Raw genomic sequence first — 22,721 nt, forward strand, 5'->3', positions numbered from 1 at the left:
GTGGCGGTTACGCAAGTGTAGACATGTAAAAGCTAACCAAACTGCACACTTAAGAAAAATGGGTGCTTTTCACTGTGTTATACTTTAAATTTGTTTTAGAAATTCACTTGTTCTCTTCACACAGAAAGACTTCGGTGGGACTTCTCACCATAGAGAATGGTCCTCGAACATACTCATCTGATGCCACGACTTTTTTCCAAGTGCTGCTTCTAAAGGCTTTGGTTCGATGAGCCCACGCGAACAAATAACAGGACTCTCCCTTCAGTGTTGCCTGGAGGGGTAGACCAGACACGGGTAGTATTCTGGTGTGTGGCCACATGGTATGCAGATGGTGGGCGAGTTAAGGGTAGGCACACTTGGCACACATTCCACTCTGTGCCTCGGGGACGATTCATGGACAGAGAAAGACTCCCCTGGCACGTTAGTTAGCTCAGAGCCTGTCCTGGCTGGAAACGCTGGCAAGCTCTACCCTTCTCTTCCTCTGCTTTTTGGCAGGGGAATGCTTTGTGCGAGGAGGTAATCAAGGGGTCCTGGAGGACAGCGGGCTCTGCCCCATCTTCAGTGCCTTTCCCCGGGGAGATACGTTTAGAGCGTCCTTTGAGGTAGAACCGCTGAGCACACCCGGAAGGACATAACCTCCCCTCACGTTCCACCTCTGCGGGGCCTCCCTCTGGGCCGGGCGCTGACTGTGCGTTTCCAGGCCCTGGCAAGATTCAGCCTTGCTCTGTGAACCTCAGGGTGGGCCCGTTCAATTAATCTTCAAAGCATCTGGATCCTGTTTCTCTACACAGGTGAAGTAACTAAGCTTCTTGAGCCCCTCTGTCTAAGCTCCTTGAGAAGGAAAGAGGGAGTTGCTTTCTGAGGGATTTGCCTCAGTTCCATAATATCTTCCTTACGTGAGCTGACAGGGTGCTGTGCTCCAATCCCAGGCGTGGATGTCACCCCAGAACGGGGATCATTCTAACTTCTGAAATGGGAGCAGCACATTGTGGGATCAAACAGAAGCTCGCGGGACATCTCTTTGAGAGGAACTGGGAGGTTTTCTTTTCTTTCGGATGGTCCCTACATTCTTCCCTGCTTCCCTCTCATTTTCCGTGTCCTTTCTGATACCCTTCCTACTTTCTCACTGAACTTCACTTTTGATTCTGTTCCATCTCCTTACATCTTTTCCACTGGCATCACTTTTTGACACAGGAGAACTAGACCAGACCACCCCACCCTAGGCTCACCTCTTTTATTTCCCTTCCTTCTCTACCCTACCTCTATTTAACGACTTGACTAAACAAAATACATAGAATGTTGAGAGCCGTTTACATTGACACTTTTGTTTATTTAAATCGAGATGTTTTGTTAGAAATACACCATCTGTTGCCCTAGCTGGTTTGGCTCAGTGGATAGATAGTCAGCCTGCAGACTGAAGGGTCCCAGGTTTGATTCTGGTCAAGGACACATGACTGGGTTGTGGGCTCGATCCCCAGTTGGGGGCGTGCAGAAGGCAGCCAATCAATAATTCTCTCTCCTCATTGATGTTTCTATCTCTCTCTCCCTCTCCCTTCCTCTCTAAAATCAATAAAAAAATAAACAATTAAAAAGAAATACACCATCTGTTTTTTTCTATCTATTGTAACCAAAATATAACAACAAGATAGATTAAATGACTTTTTTTTTTTCCCTTTGGTATGCCTTCTCATTTGTTTAAGGAGCATTTTCATCTAATTCTTTATCACTGGAAAATTTCCATGTCTTTGCCATTTTCTTTTAATTTGGAAATTTCTAACAAATACAAAAGGATGATGAACTGCCATGTACCTATCACCAACCTTAATAATTATCTACAGTTTGTCAATCTGGTCTCATTTATCCACCACACACATTTCCCTTTTCTTCAATATTTTAAAGCAAATCCCAGATTCCATTTTATTTCATTGTCCATACTTTAATGTATTCACTGACCTTTAACATTCACAAAGAACCACAAAGGTATAAGGTATAAAAAATCATTAAAAGCTTTCATAAAACTGTCCATTTTTATGGGTAAATTTGTTTGGAAATGTAAAGAGCCAATTTACTTACAGGCTAGTTCAGTTGTGTTCATTGTATTCCAGAGCCTCAGAGGTAGGAATTCATGGTAAAAGCCACTTACTTTTCAACTAGCATTTATTCATGGCGTTTCCCAGATATATCCACTTACCCCAGGGTTTCTACCCTTCTTGAGACCCATGGACTGGAACCAAACATGACACTTTAAATAATAACTGAAAGGGAAGATGGCCATCACACATTGTACTCTGTGGTTTACAACCAGCAGGGCAACTTATTAAGAAGTCTAAAATATCTTCGTTTTTAAAACGTCGAGCTCACCCAGTGCCAAACGGTTATTTGATGTTATAACACTCAAACAAACCAGAGACAATGGAGGGCACCACGCATCAGTAGGTCAGAACCAAAGAATAGCAAGGTAGCTCTTCTGTCGGGTGTGTTCTCATGCCTAAGCTCCGCTGTGCTTTCTTCTCCAACTGAAGTGGACTGTTTATTGAGCAGGTGTGGGGTCCCAGGATGAAAGTCTTGTTAAACTTAGACAAGAGAGGTCTCAATGGTTTCTGCTGTAAAAATGTTTTGCTGTGTGAATTCTTTCTTTTTTTAAAATATATTTTTATTGATTTCAGAGAGGAAGGGAGAGGGAGAGAGAGATAGAAACATCAAGGATGAGAGAGAATCATTGATCGGTTGCCTCCTGCAGGTCCCCTACTGGGGATTGAGCCCACAACCCAGGCATGTGCCCTTGAAAGGAATCGAACCTGGGACCCTTCAGTCCACAGGCCGACACTCTATCCACTGAGCCAAACCAGTTAGGGCACGAATTCTTTCCTTTTTGAATAAATCTGTTAGCTGGAAGCTGGGAAATTGGCCTCTGGCTTCCCTAAATGTTAACATCTCTTCCTTTGAGGGTAGGGGAAGTAGAGAATGGCCCATCTTCATAATAAGTCTCAGACCAATGGTGGACGGTTGAGGGTTCAGTTCCCAATTTGAGACAGTGGCAGCTCCTGATATTTCTATATGAGAGGGATTTAAAAGGCAGCAGTCTGAGGATTTGAGAATATTCAGAACCTCAAATTATTGGAAATAAGTAGGATATAAGTAAATTAGTAATAATAGTCTCTACTCTCTAATATCAATAAATACATTCTTAATTGTATTTTTCTAGTACTTTATGTAAAGTGCAGAAAATGTCAGCTGTCTATATCAAAGACTGGGGACGTGATAGATTATTGTGGGAGGAGGGAGCTCTGCCTATGAATGAATCCATAGAGAGTAGAACTAATTCAGGATCACTCAGCACTCACAAGATGTGGTTTTTTTTTTTATTAGGGGTCTTTGAAGCTATCAGAGGGTCTAATTTGCCAGATTCTCTACCAGGAAGATTATCTAAAAGCAGGGGTCTTAACCTGGGTATAGACATCAGGAGGATCTGTGGATCCCCTGAAATTGTAGGCACAATTTATTAGGTAAGGACTTTTTCCGGGAAGCCTACATTTTTTATTAGATTCTCAAATGATTCCTCCCCACAAAGGTTAAAATCCATTGTTTACAATTAAGGTATATATATTGTTGATTTCAGAGAGAAAGGGAGAGAGAGAGATAGAAACATCAATGATGAGAGAGAATCATTGATGGGCTGCCTCCTACACGCCCCCCCCCCCCCACACACACTGGGAATCGAACCTGCAACTCAGGCATGTGCCCTCACCAGGAATCGAACCGTAACCTCCTGGTTCATAGGTCACAATCAAGGTTTATAGGTGGAATTTAGGGAAAACTCAGAAGAACGTATGCCTTCAATACACATCTTCACTACTCAATTGTCATTGTCCCATCACCCTGCTCAACCTGAGAAGTGAGTCATCTGGATTTGACTAGGCTCTCAATTGGTTGTTATAGAGATAGGAATCCTAACATTGTCAGAAAAGCCACGTGTTAGTTGTGAGAAGCTGAATTTGATTCTCTCCCAAGGGCTTGTCAAAAACTCTAAAAGCAATGAACCCACTTTCAGGGCACTAACATGAACTTAATGACAGAATGTCTATTTGATGTAAGTGAACTGCAAAAGGTTGTTTCACTTCATCTGTTTTATAATCCATGGCTTTCTAACACATTTAGGTATTTTTAGCAATATGGTCAGGTAGACTCATAACAACTGTCATTTTCTGTAAACGTTGAATTCTCTTTTACCAAATACAGACATAGTGAGTGTGCCAGCAATGTCCCTGACCTACTTGGGCATATGAACAGCATTTCAAAAATTATCCACAATGATGTTCACCTCCATGGATATAAATAATTGAGAAGTAAGTATCATTACGAATGACAGGCTTTTAATGATAGAAAAGGCCCTTCATCCGAAAAGCTGAGATACAGGCACATGCTATTAGCGTCCTTACAAAGCTACATAATTTGTCTTTAGAGGAAGTACCGTAAAATCTAGGTTCTCACATGTCCACTTCTGCCTTGATGTGATTTTTGTTTTATTTTGTTTTTCATTTTCTGCTCCATAGTTCTTGAGTTGTTGTTGTTAAGCTCTGAATATAAAAAGGACATTTGGTCATCATCCTTCCGAACATCTCCTCAAAAATAACTTCAGCACCTGCAATTGAAGACCTCTAAACAGGATTTCCAAATTGCGGTTCATAAGCCCTTAGTGCAGTGGTTCTCAACCTTCCTAATGCCGCGACCCTTTAATACAGTTCCTCATGTTGTGGTGACCCCCAGCCATAAAATTATTTTCGTCGCTACTTCATAACTGTAATTTTGCTACTGTTATGAATCGTAATGTAAATATCTGTGTTTTCCGATGGTCTTAGGCTCTACAACAGCGGTTCTCAACCTGTGTGTCGCGACCCACAGGTTGAGAACCACTAGCGGGGTCGCCTAAGACCATCGGAAAACACAGATATTTACATTACGATTCATTAACAGTAGCAAAATTACAGTTATGAAGTAGCGATGAAAATAATTTTATGGCTGGGGGTCACCACAACATGAGGAAACTGTATTAAAGGGTCGCGGCATTAGGAAGGTTGAGAACCACTGCCTTAGTGGGTGGTGAAATCAAGTGACAGGGTTGCATCATGGATTTATTTTTAATAAGATAGTAGACTATAAACTATCAGAGGGAGTCATGTATAATAAGCATAATTTTGTGAAATATTTGATGTGCTTTTTGGCAATGATGTGCATAAATAAGTGGAACAACAAATCGATGTCTCTCTCTCTCTCTCTCTCTCACTCTCTCTCTCTTTCTCTCCCCATCCCTTCCTCTCCTTCTCTCAAATCAATAAGTAATAAAATAAAATAAAATAAAATAAAAATAAAGAAATGTACCGAAGGGCCCCCTGCAGAGCTGACCTCTGAGTAGGGGGCTCTGCCTGACGGGTGCTGCTGTGTCTCCAAAGAGGACCTGGTGAAGTTAGTTCTTCAAGGGTTAAAAAAACAACAACAAAAAACCTGACCTAGATGCAATTGCTGCTACCAGAGGAATTGCTGCTGCTCCTGGGATGACATGCTCCGAAAGAGGAAGCAGGTTGGGGGAGCGAATCCTTCCTCCGCAGGCCTTGCATCTTCCTCCAGCACCTGCAGTTGGCAGGGCCTAACAGAGAGCCGGCTGGCAAAACAGAAAAGTGGTTTGCAGAGTTTCAGGCCTAGGATCACAAAGCAGAGTACAAAAGGGAGAGTTTAGAGCTAAAGACAATAAATAACCTAAAGACCGTCCCAGAGATCTGCCTGGTTGATCAAGCCAAAAGCCTAGGGCGATCGTTGTTTCTCCTTTGTAGTCTTCCTATCCAGTCCATCAGCCGCACATCCTGAAAGTTCTGCCTGCAAAATAGATCCTCAATCTGCCCACTTCTCTCCATCCTGGACACTGCCACCCCCACACTAAGCCACCGTTGTCAATGGTGATGACTGCCATGGTCTCCTACCTGGTATTTCTGACTCTTTGCTTCCTGAAATGTATTCTTCTCACAGTAACTAGAAAGGTCTTTTAAAAACAAACACTTTAAGCCTGGTCAGCGTGGCTCAGTGGTTGAGCATCGACCTATGAATCAGGAGGTCATGGTTCAATTACCAGTCAGGGCTCCATGCCCAGTTTGGGACGTGCAGGAGGTAGCCAATCCATGATTCTCCCTCATCATTGATGTTTCTAGCTCTCTCACCCTCTCCCTTCCTCTCTGAAATCAATGAAACAAAAACAAACAAACAAAACAGCCTAGTAGCTTCCCATTGCACACAGAATAACCCCAAACTCCTCACCATGGTCTCACTTGGTCTCCCAGCACTCTGGCCACACTGGCCTGCCCTCTGTCCTTTGATCGTGCCCAGCTGGATCCAGCCTCAGGCCTTTGTGGTGTCCTTCCCTCTGCCTGAATCCCTCCACCAGCCTATCACAGAGCTGCTGCTTCTCCTTCACACCTCAGCTCAAACATCACCTTCTCGGAGAGGGGTTCCCAGACCACCCCTTCGAAAACAGAACACGTTAGAGGCAATTACAGAGATCCTGTTCATTTATTTGTTACTGTGGGTCATTTCCCCCAGTAAATGAGGGCTTTACTCTATTTAACACTCTATTCTCAGCACAATAAATGCTTGGCAAGAAAAAAAAAAAAGACTTGAACCTACATAGTTAAACTATAGCCTAAATTCAACTTTATTACTACATTTTTAGCCTTTTATTTGTACATGAAACGCCTAGATTGCATGTGTCTCCAAAGGAACTATAATTTAAATCAATTTTTATCCTCTCCCCTTGAGAAAAATGTCCCTTATTGCTTCACAGTCATCTGCTTTCAGTGGAAGCAGCCTTTTCATTGCAATTCTAAAAGTCACGGAGGGAATCGACAGCCAGCCTTTTTGAATGAGAGAGGGGAATTATTTTAAGAAGATATCATTTTCCTAAACACTGCCATCCACAAAGAGGTTTTAGGAAGAAACACCATAGGTGACATACATCTTCCTCTCTGAAAAAGAAAAACAAGTGTTGGATTCTCATTAGTAAACGGAACATAGTTGGTTCATCTGAGCTTTCGCCTCAAATATGTCTGCTGGCCTGAGTTAGCTGCTCAGAGTCTAGTTGACCCCTTTCTCTGTCATGGCTCTCTGGCTCCCATGGAGAAGCAGGAAAAACATCCTCAGAGCTTGTATCGCTTTAAAAAATGCAAGTTATTACTCTGGGAGGACGTTCACAGAAGTAGAATAAGCATTATCTCAAATTTCCCATGAGTATGCCAGCCATAATGAAAGGTTGCTAAGAAATACTTTACTTTCTTCAGCGAATTACTTCAGGGAAATGGAGCCATGGGCGTTTCCCGCTGCCTCGGGCTCGAAGCCCTTCGAAACAGGTTCATTTTAGTTCCTTGTGTATTAGCTAGAATCATACTGGAAAATCTGTACAAGATAAAATATTAATATGTTTCTAAATTATGGGATTGTTTTCTGTGCTTTAAGCATTTAAAGTAGCTATGTGAAACAGCTGTGAGCAAGTATTGCAAGATACGGTCTATACTCATTACCTTGCCTCTTGCTAAGCTGACAGTCCTTCTGATCGCCAAGATTTCCCACCAATAGATATCTAACGTACACAGCTCCTCACTTGCCAGTAATTTCTTCCACCCGAAACTGGGTTAAGACGAAAACGTGGCGAGGTATGGAGCCTGGGTGGCATTTAATAGGATGCATGAGAAAATAAATTCTGTTTCTCTTAGGAAGAATATATAACGCACTGCAAACATGTTGAACATATTCTGATTTCCAAATCCTATGTGAACGTTTCCTGGCTGGTGCCCAGCCGTGGTTTGAAGGCATAGAATGGTAAAACTGTCTCACACTGCTCTTGCATGGCTTGGCTTATCTTGAAGGTCAGTCGCTGCTTCGGTCCCAGTGCCAATTTTCTCACCACAGCACAAAGAATCAGTTACTCTAATATTCTCCTCATACCCTAATGGCAGGATTACGGCAGGGTTGGCATTTTTCACCTTGTCCTTCTGTCTTCAACTTCCTAGGGAACACTGCACTGCCTCACGTTGCCTTATCCGATTGGCAAAGAATAAAAGCCTGACAGTGCCGAGTGCTGCCAATGATGTAGAACAATGAGAATATTCACACAATGCGGATGGGAATATAAAGTGGTCAATCTTCTTGGAAATTAGTTTGCCAATATTTAGAATAGTTGAAGGTATAAATAACTTCAGATCTAGCAACACTACTTCTAGGAATAAACTCTGAACGTTTGTGTAAGAAAACACATAAGAATGTTCATTATAACTTTATTTGTAATTGTAAAAATTCAAAATAGGACAAATTTCTTTCAAAAACAGAATAAATAAATTGTGTCTTTAACGCCATATAATACTCCTTAGCAATTAAATCTGACTAGAGTTGCATGTTTCAACATGGATACATCTTTAAAATATAAAGTTGAGTAAAAATTTTCTTAAAGTTGCAGAAGAATATACACATTTAAAATGCACATTCATATGTTTAAAAACAAGCAAAACCATTATCTGCCCTGTTAACAGATACAATATGACATAGAAAGGTTATAAAAACATGACTGGATGCCCTCGCTGGCATGGCTAAGTGGTTAGAGCATCAGCCTGAGCACTGAAGGGCCCCACTTTGATTCCAGTCAAAGGCATGTACCTGGATTGCAGGTTCGATCCCCAGCCCCAGCGTGTGGGAGGCCACCAATTGGTGTATCTCTCTCTCATTGATGTTTCTCTCTCTCTCCCTCGCCCTCTCCTTTCCACTCTCTCTGAAAATCAATGGGTGAAAAATATCTTTGGGTGAGGATTTAAAAAAATGGAATGGAATTGGCAAATGAATGGAATTGGCAAACATCAAATTCATGGTATACAGAAAATTATTTTTCTGTGTATTTTATTTTTATTCCATCAACTAGATTGAGCATCTTCTATGAGTTAGGCGTTATGATAATTGCTAGGAGTCAAACAGTCCCCATCATCAGAGGACTTAGAATCTGGTGGGGGTTGATCCTGAAACCACCCCCTCTGGCCTCATAGCAATTACTTGGTACCTCTGTTATCACCTCCTGCTTTATATTATGGCATCAGGTTTCATTACAGCTTTCCTTCTAGGGCAGTGGTAGCCAGTAGAACTTTCTGTAATAATCAAAATATTCTATATATGTGCAATCCAATAGGGAAGCCACTAGCCCATATGTAGCTATTAAACACTTGAAACATAGCTAGTGTAACTGGGTAACTAAATTCTACATTTTATTAATTTTCACTTAAATAACTACATGCGGTTAGCAGCTACCATATTGGACAACATGGTTATAGAGTGTATGCTCTCTGAGGGCAGGGACTACCAGTATCTCTCTCTCTCTCTCTCTCTCTCTCTCTCTCTCTCTCTCTCTCTCATCTTTATAGCCCTGCTCACCTTCTTCCCCTCCAGGACACCTAGCCAGACACTGCCTCTCACAGAAGACACGTGATAAATCTCTGTTGACTTGAGTCCTTGAGGTTCTGTTAATTAGCAGGTGCTCTGGGGAAATTCACTTAATCTCTGAACTGTCATTCATTTTTTTAAAATCAAATGCACAGTGCACACCAGTTCTGTTCCAAGCTGAGGGGGTATAAACATAAATAAAACGTAGTCCCTTTCATTGAGGAATTTATGGCCTTGTCTGGCAATAGTTCTTTTAGAAATAAAGCAGAGGGTTAGTCTTGAAGTTTTCTGAGATTTCTTCCACCCTAACATTCTATATATATTCACTGAATTATTTGTATGTGCCTAAGATCACTGTGAGAGTTCATGCAATTGGACAGTAAATCCGTAAAATGAAGATATATAAACTTTCAAGAGCCTTTTGGTCTCATTCATTTATTTAACAAACATTTACTGAACACACTCCATGGATGTCTGATTGCTTCTTCTTTTAAAAATAAATATATTTCATTTTATTGATTTCAGAGAGGAAGGGAGAAGGAGAGAGAGATAGAAACATCAATGATGAGAGAGAATCATTGACTGGCTGCCTCCCACACACCCCACACTGGGGATCGAGCCCGAAACTTGGGCATGTACCCTGACTGGTAATTGAACCTTGACCTCCTGGTTCACGGGTCGACGCTCAATAACCAAGCCATGCTGGCCGGGCTGATTGTTTCTTCTTTATCCCATCGGTGAAGGAGGGATTCTTGTGATGGCCAAACAAACACGCAATACCCAGTGCTGGACAGATGAGCTTGAGAGCTGTTTATTCATCATGTATAGTCACAGCCTGCAGGAGGAGTATGCCATAGGCCATGGAGCGCCACATTGGGATTACCCTGAGGAACAAAGTGAACAACCAGGTACTGTGGAGGCGGGTGTGTAGTATCAAGAGGGAGAGGTTTCTTCTCCCTGGTCCCTATGGGAGGATGTGACTCATTAAATAATTCCATGGGCTGGTAGAGACCCACTACTCAAGGATAAGCAGGAACTGTGCCTGGCCCGTTTGGTAAGGAGAGTTATTTGGCTAGAGGACCTTATCAATGAGAGCAGAATAGGGTGATAGGGTGGGGAAGTTGCTGTTAGGCCATCTGAGCCCCTCATGATTTTATCACAGACGTCAGGGCAGCACGTGATACTGAGCCTTAATTTTAGGCCTCACACCACAATGGGCCAAGAACTATATTAGGCACTTGCATGGGTTCCTGCCTTTATGGGTCTTTTTAAAAATATATTTTTATTTACTTCAGAGAGGAAGGGAAGGGGAGAGAGAGATAGAAACATCTATACTAATAAAAGGGTAATATGCTAATCAGACAAGGAGACCTTCCAGGAGACCTTCCGGATGTCCTTCCGGACAAAGCCATGGTGGTGGGGCTGAGGCAGAGGTGGTTAGGGGTGATCAGGCCAGGAGGGGAGGGCAGTGGGGGTGATCAGCCTGGCAGGCAGAGTGGTTAGGGGCGATCAGGCAGGCAGGCAGGTGAGCGGTTAGGAGCCAGTGGTCCTGGATTGCGAGAGGGATGTCCGACTGCTGGTTTAGTCGGACATCCGCTGAGGGGTCCCAGATTGGAGAGGGTGCAGGCTGGGCTGAGGGACGCGCACCCCCTCCCCCCCATGCACGAATTTCATGCACCGGGCCACTAGTCAATGATGAAAGAGAATCATTGATTGGTTGCCTCTTGTACACCCCTTACTGAGGATTGAGCCCACAATCCCACATGTGCCCTGACTGGGAATTGAACCGTGACCTCCTGGTTCATAGGTCGACACTCAACCACTGAGCCACACTGGCTGGGCCCTTATGGGTCTTATGGTTTAAGTTTCAGGGGCAGATTGGTCAAATTATTGGATTCTAATATGGTTTACAATAAAGATGTGTCTTCCCATCTCGAATTCTGCTATGGGTCCCAGGACCCAACAGAATGGAAAATGGCTTTTTTGGCCACTAGAGGGCATTTCCTGCTTTCTGCATAAGCTCCTGCTTCCTTGGGGTTGAACTACAGTTGTGGGTTTAGTGCACCGATTGATTCTTAACTGGTACACATCAGAATCACTTGGGGAATTTTTAAAAAGACGTCTATCCCCATGGATTCCGATTCAGCAAGAACACGATTGAGCTTGGGCCTCTGTAACTTAAGCATGTTTCTCAAGTGATTATGGTAGGTAAGCAGAGATGAACAACCAATTTAGTGAGGTAGCCTACATTTTGATTTTCAGGGTTTTACTTTTTTCAGCTTTATTGAAATATAATTGACATATAATACTGTGTATGTTTGAAGTGTACTATGATTTGATACACTTATATGTTGCAAAGCGATTAGCACCACAGCATTAGTGAACACTTACTTCTATCACCTCAAATAATTACCAGTGCTTTTTTTGTGTGTGTGGTGAGAACATTTAAGATCTTCTCTCTTAGAACCTTGCAAGTATATAATGTAGTATTATTAACTATACTCCCTATGCTGTACCTTAAACCCTCAGAACTTACCCATCTTGCGACTGGTATACAAGTTTGTACCCTTTAACCGACATCTCTCCAACTTCTAACCCCACCCCTAAGCCCCTGGTAACTAACATTCTACTCTGTTTCTATGAGCTTGGCTTCTTTTTAGATTCCACATACGTGGTATCATCCAGTATTTGTCTCTCTGTGTCTGACTTAGCATAATGCCTTCTTAATGTATACGCTTCTTAATATAATGCCTTAGCACAAGGTTGCCCTGAGTGTGCTGAGTTTTGATGCAAAGTGGAGGTGGGAAGGCTGACTCATCACCAACTCGTGCTGTGCTTGTCATCGGGGCTCCTACAGCTCAGGCTGGAAAACCTGACCCTTTGGTTTCTGGCTCTCGACCAGCCCTTCTGGCCAGTGGAACCTGCGTGAGTGCTGGGAGTTTGGGGGAACCAGAAGAGATAGAAGGATCTTACACCTCCCCCATCCATCGTCCTCATCTACCCTCCCCCATCTGTCTGCCAAGCCAGACACAAAATTCTTCTCTTCTGCTAAAAAAAAAAACACAAAAACCCACCCAGAAATGCTCTCAAGCTTTCATTTTGCAAGTAGTTACCTGAAGGAGTCAGCAGCCTGCAAACAGCGAAACCTGAACGGTGTCTGGGCATGCGCTGCAAACAAATGGGTACATACCGGTTATCAGCCTCATTTCCTGCCTTACTCCCAGCTCACTGGATTCTGAGAAACAGGAAGTAAGGGGCCGTAATAATTGGAAACACCTGATTTTTCGTCACTTTGACCCTGAGTCACCAAGCCTTTAATTGTCCTCTTTCCGTTAAGGTTTTATAGCAGGGGGTTTTGTTGTTATTGTTTGTTTTGTTTTGTCAGTGAAATGGGCTCCCCTCAAAACCTTTAATGAGTTCTTGAGTGATATTTTTACAGTTGCTTGTTTTAAAATCAGCGTAATCACTTGATTATAAACATTCCTTGAAAAAAAAAAAAAAAGTTCAAAGGAAGACTCCAGGCAAAGAGAGCCACAGAGTTATTTAAGGATTATAGACTTCCTTTCAAAGCAGTTCTGCCAAATTATGAAAGATGCACTCCCTGGAAGATCATGCGAGTTCATCTGGAAAAGGCAAGTGCTCCCCTTTTAGGTGAGCTGCGAAGTCATTCCGCCCTCTGTGACACACACACACACACACACACACACACTATCCTATGTATTAATTGTCAGGAAATCTTTTTAAAACTCCCAGGGCTGACTTATAAATGTCCCCTTCCAACCATGATGATTAGATAAAGGAAGCGGTGTATCTATCTAGTCATCTGGGCCTGAGTGGGAGACATCAGAGCCGCTGGCTGAGCACCCCGGGGCCTCACAGGCCTAGAACTACTAGAGCTCTTTTTTTTTTTTTTTAACCAGCCCAGGAGGCTCTGCCCTGCGCCTCTGCAGATGAGACATTCTGCAGCACTTGCTCCTGAATTACTCACTGGCATCACTCCCTTCCCCACACGGGAGTAGAACACGACTTCACTGAGTGGTAACTTGAATGAAGCTGTTTGTCCCAGTGCCCGAGGCATCCAACAAACTGGGAAGGATGCGCCACAAGCACAGGTGTGTCCGGGCGGGGACTTGTACATTACCCTCTCTCCAACTAAACGTGTCATTAGAAATGTCCTCTCTGATATGCCTCCGTCAGATGGTGCAACCAGAAGGAGTGGTAACAATAACATTTATATTAAAATGATAATAAATACTCTACTGTGAATCTCGCCTCCTTTTTCCATAGTTGTCCTCCACCTACAAAACACATTTCTAGGCAAATCAATCTTCTCAAGGGAGTATGGGAACAGTCGGGCTTTTCTTGTTTTAGAAAGCCGGGTCACAACTTAACACCGTGAATAATAACAGCTACCATTTTACTGAATGCCTATCCCATGCTAGGCAGCCTACAGGCTGTACCTCATTTAACCTCCTAACAGCTGTTATTTTGACTGTTTTATAGGTGGGAAAACTAAGACTCAGAAAGGCTAAACAACTTGCTCAAGTCACCCCGTCGTGAGGGATGGCCAGGGCACCCTGATACAGCTGTGTCAGTCACTGCACACCAAGGCACCCAGCGGACGGGATGAAAGATGCTGAAATCCGCCCTGTGATCCTCTTGCCGGTCCACTGACCAGTGGGGCAGCGCCCGCCCAGGGGAGGGGCACCCTTTCCTGATATGAACAAAGACATGGAGGGGCTAGCTGAGGCCTCAGAATAACCTGGAGTCAAGCCCATTGAAGTGACTCCAGATTCCAGGCGCTTCACCCTACACTACCCTACCACACACATTTTCCTACATCAAAGGGTCCCCCAACGGTCCCAGACTATCCTGTTGCTTTCCTTGGTTGGGTCTGGGGATGGGCATAAGGGGAAGGATGAATCTACCCCAGAAAGGAAGTGGGTAGATGCCCTGTCCCTTTTGGAGTAGCCTGGCTTTCTGGTTTGATGGGAGGGGTAGCGATAGGAAGCAGCAGCAAAGCACTGCCCTGGCGGCTTTCCTGGCCTGCCGTGGGACTCGCGGCTCTGATGAATGAGTGGCTGTAAATGCCCCGATGAGAGCCTCCACTTCAGGGCCGTGAGCCAACAGACAGGAATTCTCGCCTGACTCCACCACCGGCTGGCATTTTGACCTTTGGGCCAGTCACTTCACCTCAGTGACTTCCCCTTCTCATCTGAAAATGCAGACAATGATAATAGGTGCCCCTAAAGGTCCTCAAGGGGACGGCGCCCGGGAGTAACACTGGGACACATCTGAAAGCAGGCCGTTTCTCTTTGGTGCTGACAGGCACCTGTGCAGTTCTTTCCACTTTCTCTTTCCCTCAGCACTCCCCTTTTCTAAGCTTTCTATCAGGAGGTAAAGTAAGCCGATGAAAACCAGTTAGCACTAGAGATGTTAGGGATTAAAAATATAGACTTCCCCCAAATTATCCTTATTCCAAAGAAAAGACAAAGGCCTTGCAGAAGGATAGAAACACTGGGTGAATTTTAGCAGCAGATCAAAGACTTGGGTCTTCCCAGAGCCTGTAAACCTGAAAGGTATTGTAACTAAGGATTAGGCTACCCTGGGAAGACATTATCTTCTATATATATAAAAGCCTAAGCAATCTTTACCACTGGATGACCAGCTGGTAGCTATGACGTGCATTGACCAGCAGGGGGCAGATGCTCAATGCAGGAGCTGCCCCCTGGTGGTCAGTGCGCTCCCACAGCCAACCTCCTGTGGCTGGCCAACCTCCCGTGGTCCCTCCTCCCAGCCTGCCAGCCCAATGGGCCCCAATCGCCTGCCAGGCTGAGGGACCCCACCCGTGCATGAATTCGTGCACTGGGTCTCTAGTGTAGTATATAAACAAACAAACAAACAAATCACCTATACATGTAAATCACATGTAATATTACACAGTCATACTACGCAGTCATTACTTTCTGGACAAGAAAGAACTTCTCACAGCAATTCTGCAAACTTTACATGTTCTTTTCTTCTTCTTCTCTTGCTCCAGATATTTTAATATTTTATCTGCCTTCAAAGAAAAGGCTGCTTACTTCTTTCTTCTGAAAGAAAGGGAACAATAATGGCTAACACTTACATAGCACCTATTATGCTAGCAGTGTAGTAAATGCTATATGCCTGTTTATTCACTTTATCTTCATAATAGCGTGCTCTGGTAGATGATATCACCATCACCACCATCATCACCTCCATTATACAGATGAAGAAATCAAGGTACAGAGAAGTTAAACAATACATGACTAGTACATGGCAAAGTCTGGCTCTGGAGACCAGGTCCTAAAGCACACCACTGTGGGTTCCTGCCTCCTCCTGCAGCCCTGACTGACCTCTCCCAAATAGATCCTTTATTTTTCATTAATAGCAAAATAGACTTAGTGGGAAAGATCATCCTCAGTTATTTCATTGACTCCTGGGTTATCTTCATACATCTGTCCAAATCTCTCCTTCCTACTCCCTTTTCTCTCTTCTTGTTTATCCAATTTAATCTATTAAGGCCATTTCTCGCCTGGCTGGTGTGGCTCCGTGGTTGAGTGTCAACCTATGAACCAGGAGGTTATGATTCGATTTCTGGTCAGGGCACATGCACTGGTTGTGGGCTGGATCCCCAGTAGGGGGCGTGCAGGAGGTAGCTGATCAATGATTCTCTCTCATCATTGATGTTTCTCTCTCTCTCTCCCTTACTTTCTGAAATCAATATATATATATATATATTTCAAAGACCATTTATTTTCTGCCCTTGTCTGGAGGTGGTTTCAGGTTCTCTCACTCATATTTAGAAACTTGTGAAATCAAAGTGGCTCAGAGTGTCTCAATCTCTTTCCCTGTCTCTCAACCCATTTTCAGGCTGACAATGGTTAGTCTATATTTTAATTGCAGTTATATTTTATTATGACCATGACTGTGGTAGGTGTGATGTTCAGGAGAAAATAAATAAGATTTATTTAATAAACATATTTCAACACCCATGAAAGGTATTTGCATTACTCACGTTGACAAATAAATAAAAAGACTTTTACTGGGAAGCAGGGAACAGAACAATACATTGTATAGTGGGCAGGCTTGTATCAAGGTTCTTGTCTGTTTGCATGCCCTTCCTCCAAGGCACAAAGTATGTGCTCTCTTTTGCAAGCGAGATTATTGAGGTTTGAAGAGGTCAGGCGATATGATTCGAGTGGGTTGCGGTGAGGCAGGACCAAATGTGGGTTAATGCTCCTCCTCACTTGCTGGTTCAGCTGCTGGTCCACAGGCCTGTGCAGACTGGTTCCTTTGCTTTTGATGCCATAAGATTTAATGAACCAGAGCATCTCAACTTGAAGATTAGCATCTTCCGATGGAAAGGAAACCTTCTTTATTACTGATAAGGTATGGGTCATGCCAAGATATGGATCATAAATTCTTTAAGAAACATCAGTCAGCTTGCAAAGGAAAATCATCCACCCCACTTACATTCATCTGTGATATCTAATAGGAGTATTTGGTACCAAAGAAATAAAAGATGGGTCTCACCTGCATTCTATGTTGCAAATATATATATAGTTTATGCTTGTATTATTCTTTATTAATTATTGTATTATTTTGCATATAAACAACTGTGAACCTGTAAACCTACTTTTGCGCCACCTTGTATATTGTACATATATATGCACACACACAAACCTATACTAATAAAAGGGTAATATGCTAATTAAACTGGACATCTTCCAGATATCCTTCTGGATGTCCTTCCGGACAAAGCCACAGTGGCAGGGGCCGAGGCAAAGGTGGTTAGGGGCGATCAGGCTGGTAGGGGAGAGCAGTTAGGGGGATTAGGCCAGCAGGGGAGAGCAGTTATGGGGATCAGGCCGGCAGGCAGGTGAGTGGTTAGGGGGATCAAGCCGGCAGGCAGGTGAGTGGTTAGGAGCCAGTGGTCCTGGATTGCGAGAGGGATCCTGGATTGGAGAGGGTGCAGGCCAGGCTGAGGGAACCCCTCCCCTGTGCATGAATTTCATGCACTGAGCCTCTAGTATATACATAAATGTAATCATGTGTTTTTTACCGTATTTTTTTTTGCTTTTTTTCTTGGCTCACCTTGTCTCCCCTCTTCTTCTCACATGAGCCACTCTCTAAAAGAAACCATGTTATTTCCTTGCCTGTACCCTTCCATAGTCTTATCATTGCTCATATGATCCTATTCAAATAAATACACACACGTGTTTATACATTTTATACAGGTGCATGTCATTTCTTTTTTAGCAAAGGTGGGATCATATTGCATGTGCTTTTCTGCATCACGCTTTCCTCACTCAGCAGTTTCTGGTGCAGTGCCCTATAAGTAAACATGTACTGCTGTGATTTAGTCTTGTTAGTAGTTTCCTAATATTTCATGAGTGAGCAGTACCATCATTTCCTTGGCCATTCCCCTGCTGATGGACATTCACATTGTTTCCAGATTTTTGCTACCAAGAACAATTCCATAATAAATATCCTTATACTTACCATTTTATGCACTTTTGATTTTATTTCTATAAGGCTAAATTTCCAGGAGTAAGATTATGGATCCAAGTATACAGACATTTTTATTTTTTTTTATTTTTTTTTTAAAAATATATTTTATTGATTTTTTACAGAGAGGAAAGGAGAGGGACAGAGAGCTAGAAACATCGATGAGAGAGAAACATCGACCAGCTGCCTCCTGCACACCCCCCACCGGGGATGTGCCCACAACCAATGTACATGCCCTTGACCAGAATCGAACCCGGGACCCCTCAGTCCGCAGACTGACGCTCTATCCACTGAGCCAAACCGGTTTTGGCTATACAGACATTTTTAGTGGATGTTACCTGATAGCTCTGTAAAGAATAGTTTTCTAGTCAATTGAACATAAATTTTTCTGTAAAATACTGCTAACAATTTTTTTAAAAAAATATATTTTATTGATTTTTTACAGAGAGGAAGAGAGAGGGGTAGAGAGTCAGAAACATCGATGATAGAGAGACATCGATCAGCTGCCTCTTGCACAACCCCCACTGGGGATGTGCCCGCAACCAAGGCACATGCCCTTGACCGGAATCGAACCTGGGACCCTTCAGTCCACAGGCCGACGCTCCATCCACTGAGCCAAACCGGCCTCGGCAATACTGCTAACAATTTTCACTATTATTTGCATTAAAACACTTTTCTAGATAGAAGTTACCTATTCTGTTCATTACCTCTTTTATGATATCAGCTTTTAATTTTATATAAACATCTATATTTTCCATTATAACTTCCTGATTTTCCTCTTTACCTCCTCTCACATAATCCTTTTGACTAACACTCAGCTTCCCAGGATCATCTCAAACTCAGAAGTCACCTCCTGTGTATGAACCATCTTTTCTCAGACTTACTCAGCACATGTGTCGAGTAAGTTAGCCCCTCTGGACTACAAACTTCTGAAGGCAGAATCTGCGTCCGATTCACCTTCATTATAATCCGTAGCTACTCAATATTTAGTGCACAAACAACATTATTTAAGTGCTTTTGTGTAAATTCTTACTTTACACGTACTTTAAATGACTTAATTAGTGCTTCTAAAAACCAAGCTGAAAACAAAAGGTTCGGTTAACTCAATATTCCTGAATGGGATCACAACAATGCATATTTGTGATGCTTCAATACTAGTAAATATTTAGAAAAAAACAGAGCGCTTATTCATTTCACCACAGACTCTGAATTACTACATAGAGGGAATAGGAACCAATGTGTGCTTTTATAGACATTAAGCCCTTGTTCAAAAGTGAAATGCCTATTTGTGTGATGTGGTATTTTGGAGAATATAAAATGAGATTGCTATTGATTCTGTTCTGAGATGGCCACCATCCTTGACGCGACCCTGCTGCCTTCCAGAATTTTCATTTGCTGTTTTCCTGTCATAAAGTCTCCTACTGGGGGAGAGGGGAGAAAGTATCCGATTGGGTAAAATTTCCTGGAGATATGTGTATAATGTACATATTGGTATAGTATCAGATCTTCTTACTTTCATATTTTCATCATTTGTTTATTTCAATGACTGAGGAAGAAAGTTTAAGGATATAAATATTAAGACTGAAAGACTTGACTTGGCACAATTCTCTACCAAAGCTGTTTCTTAACAGAACCAGTCAATTTGAAAACTATTAGAATAAAAATATAAAGAGGTGATAATTTTGAAACCTAGTGTTTGTTTATGCCTCTGAAATATTTACTGTTTGGAAGGCAACAGTAAACTCAAATGTATCTTTTTTTTTTAATATATTTTTTTATTGAGGTATTATATGTAACTCAAATGTATCTTAAAGTCAAATCTGTCTTAAATGAGCATGTAGCTCCTGGCAATTAATAGGTGCTCCATATTTATTGGGTCAAGGACTGATGAATTGTGGTAGCTGACAACTTCATTTATAACTTTGTTATATTTAGATTTGTTTTAAAATACACCCAACATTCTCTGGCTGATGGGGCTTTTTAAATAAAAAAATTAATCCTCAAAATGTATATTTGGCAGAAACTAATATTGTTCAAGGACCTCAACAGGAAACCTATGTTTGGCTTCTTTCCCTGGCAATTTAGGGCTAAAAGCAGCTTCTCATGACAAGCTTATGGCGGTGATTTTTTTTTTTAAAGCATTGGCTCATGTAAATTTTTTTGTGGTTTTTGGTGCCAAGTGTAAACACACTAAAAAACTAAATCTAAATCTAAAAGCAAATTTGTCTCAAAAATCTGACTCAGGAAGATGAGTCTATATGTTAGTGGGCAAATGGTGTGCATACCCAGGAAGGTAGTTTGATGTGGGCAGCAGTTCTAAAATGCACAAAATGGCCGAAACCGGTTTGGCTCAGTGGATAGAGCATCGGCCTGCGGACTCAAGGGTCCCCAGGTTCGATTCTGGTCAAGGGCATGTACCTTGGTTGCGGGCACATCCCCAGTGGGGGGTGTGTAAGAGGCAGCTGATCGATGTTTCTCTCTCGTCGATGTTTCTAACTCTCTATCCCTCTCTCTTCCTCTCTGTAAAAAATCAATAAAATATATTTTAAAAAATAAATAAATAAAATGCACAAAATGATTTAAACGTGCGGCACTGTTCAAGGCATTAGGAAGAAAAACCAGAGCACAGAACTCACTTATAGAAACTGTCAAACAACATATCAATTCTTTAACAACAAATTAAAATATAAAATATTGCCCAATCTTCCCTTCAGCCAACCTTCCACTCTCCCAACATCTGGGAAACCGGGCAGGGGAGGAAGCAGATTGCTTCTAATTACCCTGTGGCCGCCAAAGATTACTTAAACTTTCAAGGTGGGACATGGAGCCAGAGAGAATATTAAACATCGTAAATAGTTTTCCCACATCTTTCACAGATCATTAGCTTGAAAAAATAAATGAAAACTAACAGCTCTAGTCTGTTTCTTTTGCTCTTGGTATCATTTTCCAAACACTTGACCCAGATTGAAAATTGTTATTTTGTTGACAACCTCCATCACAGTTCTGTGGGTACTGGAGAAAGAAACAGGTTTTACTGGTCCACCCCACAACAAAGTGGCTGAATCACAAACATGGGCCCGGAGATGGGAGAAGACAGTCTGGCTGTCACGGGCATCTAACTCAAGTGACATTTGATATAATTAATTTACAGGCAGTTGGAGGGCAAAGATAAATCGAAGGCAGAGACAACCTTCCAGAACTCTCTTTTCCTTCCAGAGTCTGGCTTCATTCTCCTGGACCAGGTGCTCATTTCTATTAAAATGAGACTGCTAACTAGTTTACCATTCACGGTCCTATAGTTTGCAGAACAGTGAATTCAGACCATACCAAATTTGTTTATTTCTTTCTTTTAAAGAGTGTGGGTTGTTGTTTTTTTAATTGATTTGAGAGAGAGAGACATCGATTTGTTGTTCCACTCATTTATGCATTCATTGGTTGCTTCTTGTATGTACACACAACCTAGGTGTATCGGGACGATGTTCTAACCAACTGAGCTACTGGCCAGGGCCTTGCTTCTTTTTTAAGCGAGGGAACTCTAAGGCTGACTCATGCGCCTTCCTTACGACCTCCTCGGTCTGATGAACTTGTGTCTCCCTCAGGTTCTTCATGAGGCTCCTTACCAACACTTAGCTAGAAGAACAGATGAAAACAGCCTAACAATTCTAGGGCAGCTTGCTCCTTTGCAAGTCTCACATAGGTCGTCCGGAGTCTCACTTCAAAATGGAGGAGTATTTAGAAACTGTTGTCTTGGGGTCTTACCCAAAAATGAGTCTGAGATAGTTCCATTTTGACATCCTGTTACATATGTAAAAACCTTTCTGGCCCTAGCTGGTTTGGCTCAATGGATAGAGTGTTGGCCCGTGAATTGAGGAGTCCCGGGTTCAATTCTGGTCAAGGGCACGTACCTTGATTGCAGGCTCGATCCCCGGCCTTGGTTGGGGGACGTATGGGAGGTAATAATCGATGTCTCTTTCTCATAGATATTTCTCTCTCTCTCTGTTTCTCCCCCTCCTTTCCACTCTCACTAAAAATCAATGGAAAAATATCCTCAGGTGAGGATGACCGACAAACAAACAAAAAAGCCTTTCTATACTCAGGGACTTGTGGATTTTTTGTCATTCATTTAAAAAAATGGCAACAATCTTCCCTTAGGAGCTTTACTTTTTAAATCTACAAAATAGAGTCTAACATAGAACCAAATGAGATAGCCATGAAAAATCCCTAGCATAGTGCTTGGCACATAATAATGGCACATAAGTGCTAAATAAATACTAGTACTAGTTCTTAGTATTATTATTATTCTTAGATATCCTTTCATCTACATGAAGAAAAAAAAGTGAATTTGAGCATCTCGATTAGGTTTAACGCTTCAATAAATATTGAGATCTATTAGCCCCTTTGATGTCCAAGAACTTGATGACTATGTATGAGGTAATCACCTTATCACGAATTCTTCTCACTAACGACCATTAAAAGCTGTTTCACTCCTCTTGGCCCACCCATGGGGAAAATCCACTGATTAGTCTAAGAGGTGAAGGGTAATAGATAAAAATATATATCCCTTAGAGAACAGTACCATCAGTACAACTGCCTGAATTTGAATCGTTTTAACATCTTAGAAAGAATTCATTCACACCCCTTGCTGAAGTGCCCCTGGCCTTCATGAACATGGAGTTTCATCATCTTTGTTCCAGTAATCTCATTGCCTTCATTTGAATCCTATAGTG

At 42.3% G+C, this 22,721-nt stretch overlaps 1 long non-coding RNA gene across 1 annotated transcript; it reads right to left on the reverse strand.

Moving 5' to 3' along the window:
• Window positions 1-2,940: 2,940 nt before the first annotated feature.
• LOC129149624 (uncharacterized) lies at window positions 2,941-12,678 on the reverse strand. Its single transcript, XR_008556496.1, has 4 exons — window positions 12,576-12,678; window positions 5,508-5,696; window positions 4,472-4,577; window positions 2,941-3,053 (listed from the first exon to the last, which is right to left on the reverse strand). It is a non-coding gene; the product is annotated as an uncharacterized LOC129149624 (long non-coding RNA).
• Window positions 12,679-22,721: the final 10,043 nt, after the last annotated feature.

The sequence above is a fragment of the Eptesicus fuscus genome, chromosome 7 (genome assembly GCF_027574615.1).
Source record: "Eptesicus fuscus isolate TK198812 chromosome 7, DD_ASM_mEF_20220401, whole genome shotgun sequence".
In the NCBI taxonomy this organism is placed as follows: domain Eukaryota; kingdom Metazoa; phylum Chordata; class Mammalia; order Chiroptera; family Vespertilionidae; genus Eptesicus; species Eptesicus fuscus.